Source organism: Hydra vulgaris, chromosome 15, assembly GCF_038396675.1.
Source record: "Hydra vulgaris chromosome 15, alternate assembly HydraT2T_AEP".
Classification (NCBI taxonomy): domain Eukaryota; kingdom Metazoa; phylum Cnidaria; class Hydrozoa; order Anthoathecata; family Hydridae; genus Hydra; species Hydra vulgaris.
Window position 1 is genome coordinate 47,367,501 of NC_088934.1, and position 9,562 is coordinate 47,377,062.

Here is a 9,562-nt window from a genome sequence, read left to right on the forward strand (position 1 = left end):
GAAAGGCTCTTTGGCCTCAAAGAGGTTAATGCATTAAAAAAAAAAGAGTAATTTTTTCAAATTTATTTTAGGAGTATATTTTTCAAGCTAAAATGTTAAATTTTATTTTCTCTTTTTTTAAAAGGAACAAATGCAGGAGTTCTTCGTGTTGATCGTCTCCCATTAAATGCAACTCCTGGTGATATTCGAAGGCACTTTAAAGATCATGGAGCAAGACCTGAAGATATTCATCTTGTTCTTGAAGCAGATGGTAAGCACAATGGGTCTGCTTTTCTTACATTTACTAATCAAGGTGATGCTGCTCATGGTTTAAATGCTAATGACTCCTTACTCAAAGATAAAAGATTGGCTGTAAATGAAAGCAATCCAGCTGAATTTAATAAGTATTTTCCTGGAGTGCCTATGTTTTCCTATATTAGAGGAAGTGAAAGAAGAAGGGGAGGTTCAGGAAAACGAAAATCGGGTTTCTCAAGAGGTAGAGAGCCAAGTGGCTTTAATTCTTCAGCGCCGTTTGGTGAAGGCTCAATTCGTGAGCAGAGTAGGGACAGTTTAAGTAAATTAAGTAATGAAGATCGATTTATGAATAGAAGAGGGAGTCGAGACAGCCCACGACGAGGTAGATCACGATCTCCGCTTAGAACAGATCAAAGTACCAGAGATTTGTTTTTAAAAAACTTTGGCCATAATGATCGTAGGGATCAGCCTGCAGATCATAGACGGTCTGAGAGTCGAAATGGAGATAGAGGCAAAAACAATTATGACAATTTTGATAAAATAAATGAAAGAAAGTTTGTTTTTATAGGTGAACTTCCATACAATGCAACTGAGGTTGACATACAGGATTTCTTCAGACCAGTACTCACAAGAGATATTTTTTTAATCAGAAATAAAGTTGGAAAGTATATTGGTAAACCTAATGGCAATGCTGTTGTTGAGTTTTTCTCTGAAAGTGATGCCAGAGAAGTACTCAAATGTGATGGGAAAAGGTTTGGCCAAAGAAATGCTGTTGTTCAAAGAGCACGAAAAGAGGAAATTATTTCTGCTATAGAAGAGAACCAAATGCATTCTTTAAATAGGCCTCTACCACCACCAGGAAATATAGTTCCAGATATTTCAAATTTAGCTGCTGCTAATTCAAATCCTCAAGTACAAGCGCTATTGACTTTATTAACTGCTACTGTAAATAGTCTTGCTGGATCTGCCTTTCCAATGGTACCACCCTCTGATGTTCCTGACATGGGAAGATCTTTTCGAGGTGGTCACCCTGAACGACGGAGAAGAAGGAGTGATCCAATAATTGGTCGAGTAGCTAGCAGTGCAAACATCGATGTAAATGACATTAAAATGGGAAGAGCAGTGGGAATAAGAAATCTGCCCTATGAAGTAACTCCAGACGAAATATTACAGTTTTTCAGAAATTTTCCTGTAATAGCAGACTCGGTAAGAATACATTACTTAGAAGATGGAAGATGCTCAGGTGATGCTATTATTTCATTTCGCGGGAGTAGAGATGCAAGAGATGCAGTTCAAGCTTTAAATAGAAAAAATCTTGGAAGAAGAAAAGTTGAATTATTCTTTTTATAATTGAAAAGTAAGAAAAAAACATGGCATTATTTTAAATGATTTTATTTTAATTTGTTTATTGTTGGAGAGAACTGGATTTTAACATAAAAGTAAAAATATCTTCTATTTGTATTATTCTTTTGCGGAGAGAAAAAAAAAGAAGAATCATTTTTAGTTAAAGGAAATTTAAAAAAAAGTTTTTCAATAAGACTTAAAATTATAAAAGTTTTTTGTTTTTTTGTTTTTTTTTCTTTAATTTGATTGTAGTTCAGAGAATTAAGCAGAAACTAAGATTAGAAGAAAAACTGATATAAAATCACCAATGTATTGTGAATTTGTATTAAAAGAAAAGAAAGAAACTTTGAGTTTTATATAACAGAATTGTGATTGATTAAAATTGTCAGATTGTCTCAAAATTGGAATAGTTTCTTGTATGAAAAAATTTTAGGAAACTTTTACTATTTGCTGAAAACTTTCTTTGTAACAGTTTTTTTTTTAAAAAAAAGTAATATTTAGCAATTTACCAACTTGAAAGGTAGAGAATAAACTATGATAAGAATTTTTATTTTGGAAAGGTAAGTTTTAGGAAAGAGAGATCTAATTTTAAAAAAAAGTTACCATTTTTAAAACTTAAAATTTGTTACAAAGTGAAGAAGTTTTTAAGAGGAAGGTAAGTGTAACACTGAAAGAAGATGCTTCTTTTCAGTTTTTATTTTAAAGTGAAAACATTTTTCCTTAGTTAAAGAGAATGATAATAGAGTTCGATTCATACATTTTTGAAAGTATATAAAAAGAAGAATAAATAGATTATAAGAAGAAGAATAAAAAAGATTTCATCATTTAAAAAGTTTAAAAAAGTAGTGTCGAGTAATGACAAACATGTAATGAGATTAGAACAGATTTATGAATTAGCTTGGAATTTGTTGGTTTTGGAAACTATTAATTTATAGCTGAATTGTCCGGTGTATCAAGTAAGTGTTTGATTTTTTCTTCAATTAATGGCCATGTATAAATGACATGTAAACCAAACTGAAGGAGATACTTTGCAGTTAATTGTAACATTAGATTTTTTTTTTAATTTCCTTACAAGATGGCTGCTTCATTTTCAACATAAGTTTTGATATTTTGAATATGATTTTTTTCATATAAAATGATAAGCAATTGAGTCTATTTAAAAAAAGATTTTTAAATATAATTTTTTTCATTTAAAAGAGCAACAGATGAATGCCAGATTTTTGATTCTACTGTGAAATCCTTTTACTTAAAGTCAAATTAATTTTTCAGGAAAAAAAAACAACAGATTGAAGTTTTGTATTATAGAAAATACCACAACTTGAGAAAGGATATTCAGAACTTGATTTTTAATGCATTGAGATTTTGAAATGATCAAAATTGGTTTTAAATTTTTTTAGCATCCAGTCGATGTTTTGCTTTTATTTCAGATGACTCGTAATATGCATACACTGTAACTGTGGAAAGTTATTGTTCTACAATGTTAGATTGTCAATTTAGAGTTCAACTGTTAAAATTATTGGAAAAAGAAACTGCTAAGTTTGTGAGAAAAAATAGAAAGAAATATCAGATTAACTGAACTAGAAGGTAAGTTCTTAATTACAATTTTTTGTTGGCTACCATCATGAGAGCTGAACTAAGAACACTAAAGAAGTGTTGATACTTGTAATCAGTGAGTTGTATTAAAAAAGAAAGAGCAAGTTTAGGTTTGAAATATTTTATCCAGCCAGAAGTCAGTAGAGTAATATAAGAAAAGATCCAAATAAAAAAGTATATATTAAATGTAAATTTAATAGTTTATTTGGAGATTTAATACTATTTGAAATTTATTTATTAATATATATGATTTAATTTATCTGCATTTTATGTTTAAACTTTTATTTAAAAAAAATTATTTTGTTTTTGTTTACAAACTTGGCCAATAATAAAGATTGCATCACAAAACTAGTAACTAGGCAATGTAAAACCGTAGGTACGAACTAAACAAAAAATTAACACTTCAGTCAAAATTCTAGAATATTAGTGCAATTGTTTTTTGTTTTTTTAGCTTTTATAAAGAAATTAGCCTTGATTGGTGCGTCAGTTTACACAAATGATAAAAATATTTTAGTCAAAGCTGTTTACTGTTTTTCTGCCTTTAAAATTAAGTGACAACAATACAGAGATCATACATACTGATGTGTGGAAAGTCAGTTGCATCTATAATCACCAACCCTTGGAATTAGGGTCGGCATTTGGCAATGCTTACCTAACTGCTGACCTTAAAGTGTTTGGCAAAAAATTGCTGACTTTGTTTCATGTTTTATGGTAACCTCTTTGTGTCAAATTTTTTTTTGCTGACCTCTAGCAGTTTGAGGTCAGCAATTTATTGTTGACCTCAAACTTGTTGAATTCCGAGGGTTGAATCACTAATTAAATAACAAATTTTTAACAGCAAATTATCATGTATTCATTTAACTTTTTTTACTTTTAGAATTCTGAATAAAAATAGTACTCAATGAATTAACTTGATTATTTTGACGTAAGAAATTTTTTATACATTTTAAATTAAGTTCACTGGCCAATCAAAACTCTTATTTTATATAACTATGCGTTTTCTTTATAGCTTTTATAAATTCTCTATATACTTACAACATTGAAATGGTGAAATATGACTCAAGCAGCATTCTTTTAGTGATGAGGTATTTGACATTTAATTTACAATTGAATATTGATTTTTTTCTTAATTTTGGTGTTTAAAGTCCTCAACATAAGTTTATTTGGCATCTAAGTTACATGAAGTGTATTATCTATGTGTCATAATTATCTATGTGTCATAAGTAAAACTAATTAAATATAAATACATGAATTAAATTTATATAAATGTAATGATTTAAATACTAAAATAATTAATATATTTTATATAAAAGGTTATAATGCTTTTAATAAAAATGTTTTAGTCAAAGTGCTGGGGCTGAAATTAAGGAGTTTTAACTAAATACGCATAATATTTTGTACAGCATCATTACTTGGTAACAGTACCAATGCAGCCCAAGGTTTTTGACTGAAGTCAGATGCTACAAAATATAACCAGTTGTACCTAATAAAATATAACGTAATAAAAATGTGTTATGTGTATATATATATCCATACCGCTCAGTGTCAGATCCAGCATTTTTTGATTTTTGAGTTAACTTCCAGACATGGAGCTAACTCCAAGCATTTATATGTTTATACTTGTATCAAATAATGAGGGTTTGCAAAAAATTGCGATGGTTGGAGGCTGGGAACAAAAAAGCCCCAAAATTTTTGCAACACCTGTCCCAAACGTGAGAGCAATAAGTTGGTGAAATATTTTTTTGTACTATTCTCAACTAGACTTAAATTCATCAATAATTTTTAAGTTTCGAAGTATTATCTCTCAGCGTTCAAAAATTATGACCATATAAAAATTACGACCCCCTCAAATTGAGGGGCGTTTAAACTTTATATGGTCTTAATTTTTGAATGCTTAGAGATAATACTATGAAACTTAAAAATCATCGATGAATATAAGTATAATTAAGAAAAGTACAAATAATATTTTATCAACTTGTTGCCCTCACGTTTGGGGCAGGTGTTGCAAAAATTTTGGGGCTTTTTTGTTCCCAGCCTTCAATCATTGCAATTTTTTGCAAACCCTCATTATTTTACATAAGTATAAACATATAAATGTTTGGAGCTCCATGTCTGGAAGATCTCAAAGATCAAAAAATGCTGGATCTGCCAATGCCGTTTTTTCATAAAAAGAAAGAAAATTACAAAGAATAATGATAAAACTATGCTGCCCTAACCCAAAACCTTTATAATTAATGTAGCAACACTTCCCACAAATTCTACTTGGTCAATTAATGATCAAATGCTAAAAACTATTCATAACATGTTACATGGTATTTTTGGAGTTTGATTTAAATGAAGTTTCTATTTTAATATGACAGCAGTAAATACAGGTTTGATTAATAAATTAAATATTTGCATGATTTTATAGACCAAATGGCAACGGCTAAGCGCACGGCAAGTACAGGATATTTTACCCTATTTATTTAGCATGAAAATTTATAAAGTCGTCGAATTTCATTTTCAAATATTAGTTGATTTTGCCAAACCGATTTTTTTTTTTTTTTTTTTTTTTTTTTTTTTTTTTGGATTCCAAACACCTTTTTAAGCTTGTTTCGTCAATTAAAAGTTTTATAAAGAAAATTTTATGCTTATCTATCTTTTGTTTTATATTATAGGTGTTTTATATTTTTAAATATAATCATACTTTATTTATATACTATATTTACATGATAGGTGTATCTATTATATACATACTATCTCTTATAGGTGAACGAAGTTGTGGTCAACACAGTGGCGGATACAAAGGGGTTGTGTGTCAGGGGAGTACTACCTCCTCCTCCCCTCCCTCCTTAACCTCTAAGAAATGTCAAACTTAAATTATTATTGAAAAATTTATAAAAGAATAACCAAAATACAAAAAATTTTTCTGCTGCTACCTATTTAAATTTTTTTTTTGTTAAAATAAAGCTATTTTAAAGCATTACAAAAAAAAGATCTATTGTTGCGTTTTTAACATTTTTACGATATCGAAGCAAAATGATGAAAGTTTCTAAACTTTTAATGTTGCCATCATTAATTTATTCTATTATATAATTAAATAGCAATAAAAAACAAAAGTACTAACGTTCTGTTTTGAAAAATTAAAAAAAAAAGATATAGATTTGGTTTTGATGGTAAATTGTTTTGCAATTTAGTCTAATATTTAGTATAATTTATATACGCGATGCCGTTTTTGGTAGTTAAAATTAATATATATTATTTTTCAACAATTAAAGCTGTAACACTTCTATATTACATAAGATTTAAATAAGTACGAAGTTTAAAAAAAATGATAAATGAATGAATTTTTTATGAATTAGTCCCTATTTAGAAAACAAAAGTGTGTTTATTAATATTTTAAATAAATAAATGACAAATGATTTTTACTATTTTTAAGGTAATAATTTTTATTAGCTAAATGACCAACAGGGTTTAGAGGACTCTTTAGATAACTATTTTGTCAAAAGAATTAAAATTCTAACAATATAGGACCATGCTGGTCCTATCGTTTTGCCTTTATCGTCGGTGTCATCATCCGAATAACTAAATTGTGCATTTATTGGCGGGGCTAAAAAGAATTATATTTCAACTTAGTCCTTTTTCTCCAGAACCTGGACTTGGTATGGAAGCTGCTAAATTTACAAGTCAAACTAACAAAGATTTCAACACCCACGCCAAAAGATGATAGCTGCTTGCCTTGAGGCATTTTTAACACGCCAGGTACTCTTTGGTGCCTAATAGACGCCACCCCCCACCCCCCCGCGTGCCAATTAATTTTTCAAAAATTTTCCACCCAGGACATTCTTATTCCAATCCCCCGGCTATTATATTTTAGGAAAAATCCAATAATTTTTAGGAAAAATTTTCTTTTTCACCACTTACTTGCGTTACGTAATATCATTCATTCAAAAAACTTTGTTATAAAAAAAAGAAAGTTCTATTTTCTTCTTTCTATCGTTACGTCATTATTCATTAAAAAATAAATTTTCTTTCTATCGTCATATCATTTACAGTACTTATTTACTTGTATATGTTGTAATATCAGAGTGTAAGAACGAAATGGCGACTACGAAAGGAATTTTTAAAAATTTTTCACCCTTTGTCCCTCCCCCCCTCCGCTTATTAAGGATTAGTGATATTTCCAACCCCCACCCCTCCTCTATTAGGCACTAAAGAGTAACTGAACGACATAAATATCGAATATTGAAATGCAACTGGTTTCCTGGTCTAAATTACAAATATCCATATTCTGTGCTTTTAAAGAAAGACAGGAATGTTAATTGCTTTTTGTCCGAGAAAACAAATTTCCTTGGATAATGATTTCAGAATGCCTTTATGGAATTTTTTGCAAGTATTGCTTTCTTTTTTCAAAAGTTGGGGGAATACACAGTCAAGTGCAATTACTCAAGCTAGTTACTTACCTCATAAAAGTTATTCAAAGCTTTCGGGTAAGAATGAAGACTTACAATTACGTGATTGCAATGCGTATCACAAAGTCGGCAGCATCAGGTTTCATCAGAACATATGAATGTCCGTCTACATATTTACGTAATTTAGTTAACAAAGGCTGAAGAAAATCGAGAACGATTAAAGCGTATAAATAATCTATAATATTTCTTGGTCGACAAAATATTGCTCTGCGAGGTCATCGCGATGATGGGCAGATGTTTAAAATAAATCAAAACTCTTCAGTAATTAATAATGGCAATCTTCGGGAATCGCTTCGCTTTTAAGTGAGCGCTGGAGACAAATTTTTTAAAAAACCATTTAAATAACTATTTCTAAAGCAACATACATAAGTTAAAGTATTCAAAATAAAATAATTTTGAATATGACTTAATTAAAACTTAAAACTGCTTTAAACATCAATTTCCAAATGTTCGTCAGTGCAAGCTGTAAGAAATACAATTGGTTCAATGAAAGAAGTAATATCATTTTTTAAAGCTTCGCCGAAGCGAAGTAACGCTCTTAAACATAAATAAGGGAATGCTTACAAGCTTATGCAAAATGAGAGGGATTGAACATAGTTTTGTGTTAAGTTTTAGATCTTGTTTAATAAATATATATTAGAAAAACTTGATTTGATATCTCAGCGGAATGAACGAAATTCTTCAACGAAAGCCGCATTACTAAAGAATGCAATATCTGAGCCCTTATTTGTACTTTGCTCATTAGCCAATGTGTTAAACATCAGTTTCTTTAAGGCTTTTCAAAAAAAAATTACTAGATAAGGAATATGCTTATCCGATAATAGAATAAAAACTATTCTTAAACATACAATGAAGGTGTTAAATAAAAGATGACAGAATGAAAAAAACTTTAATGCTATATTTATAACTGAATCAAAGTTACTAGACTTGGGTTCAAAAATCAAGATTCCACGAAATACAGGATAACAAACTATTCGCGCAAACCTCAATCCCAATGATCCTCTAACCTATAATTTAGTCAATGTTTATTTACCGTTACTTGATAGCATACTTCTAGATTTAAAGTTCAGATTTTTTGATGAAACCTTGAACTTTTTTGAATTAAATGTCGCAATACCTAGAAATTTATTAAATAAAACGAAGACAAAGTCAACAGCATTCATAACTAATATACTGAGTTTTATGAAAGGGCTGCCCAACATAAATACTGTTGATGAGAATGTTCAATTAATGAAAGTTTTTTCAGAATTTGAATTTTGGGAGCTAAAATAGAAAGACGCAATCAAAAAGCAACAAGACCTACCTGGAAGCATACAATCAATGTGGTGGTAATGTCTTCCCTTTAATTAAATGTATTTTGCAATTGCTTTGCACCTCTCCTGTTAGCGTTGCTCCGGGGAAACGGAGTTTCTCGGTTATAAAACTTAAAACTTGGTTAAGATCCAATATAGGACAAGAATGATTAAATGGCTTAGCCATAAAGATTGCACTATAAATGTCAAAAAGATTATTGATAGTTTTGCATTTTCGAAAACTATTAAGTTCTTTTATATTGTAGTATGTTCAATTTATTTAAGTCTTTATTAAAAAAAAAGAATATACTAAAGATATTATTTTGTCTTTTGTTTCACATTACAGACAGGGCCAGATTTACCTATATGCAAACAAGACTGCAGCCTGTGCACCATGGTTTTAGCGGTCTCAATTTTTAATAATAACTCATATTCATTAATGACGTTTTGCTGAATCGTTTCTAATTATTTATTTATACAATCAAACATATGTTTGGTTGTATAAATGAAAAATAAAATTGTCTGTTATTAAAAAAGGTTTGGGGTAAAAAAACATACTAGATAAGTTATTTTTGGACACATTTTGTTATCTTAAAGATAAGTTGCGACATAACACACATAATAGTGCAACAGTACTAGCCTATCATA

The 9,562-nt window shown here is 29.5% G+C and overlaps 2 long non-coding RNA genes across 2 annotated transcripts in view; both read left to right on the plus strand.

Moving 5' to 3' along the window:
* Positions 1-1,687, plus strand: part of LOC105846335 (uncharacterized) — a 3,438-nt gene extending 1,751 nt beyond the window's left edge. The window contains exon 2 of the long non-coding RNA XR_010644035.1: positions 125-1,687. This is a non-coding gene — a long non-coding RNA (uncharacterized LOC105846335). The remainder of the gene's footprint in view (positions 1-124) is intronic.
* A 1,339-nt stretch (positions 1,688-3,026) lies between these two features.
* LOC136091505 (uncharacterized) lies at positions 3,027-6,145 on the plus strand. The gene is made up of 4 exons (XR_010644036.1): positions 3,027-3,162; positions 4,049-4,096; positions 4,181-4,256; positions 5,920-6,145. It is a non-coding gene; the product is annotated as an uncharacterized LOC136091505 (long non-coding RNA).
* The last annotated feature ends 3,417 nt before the right edge of the window (positions 6,146-9,562 follow it).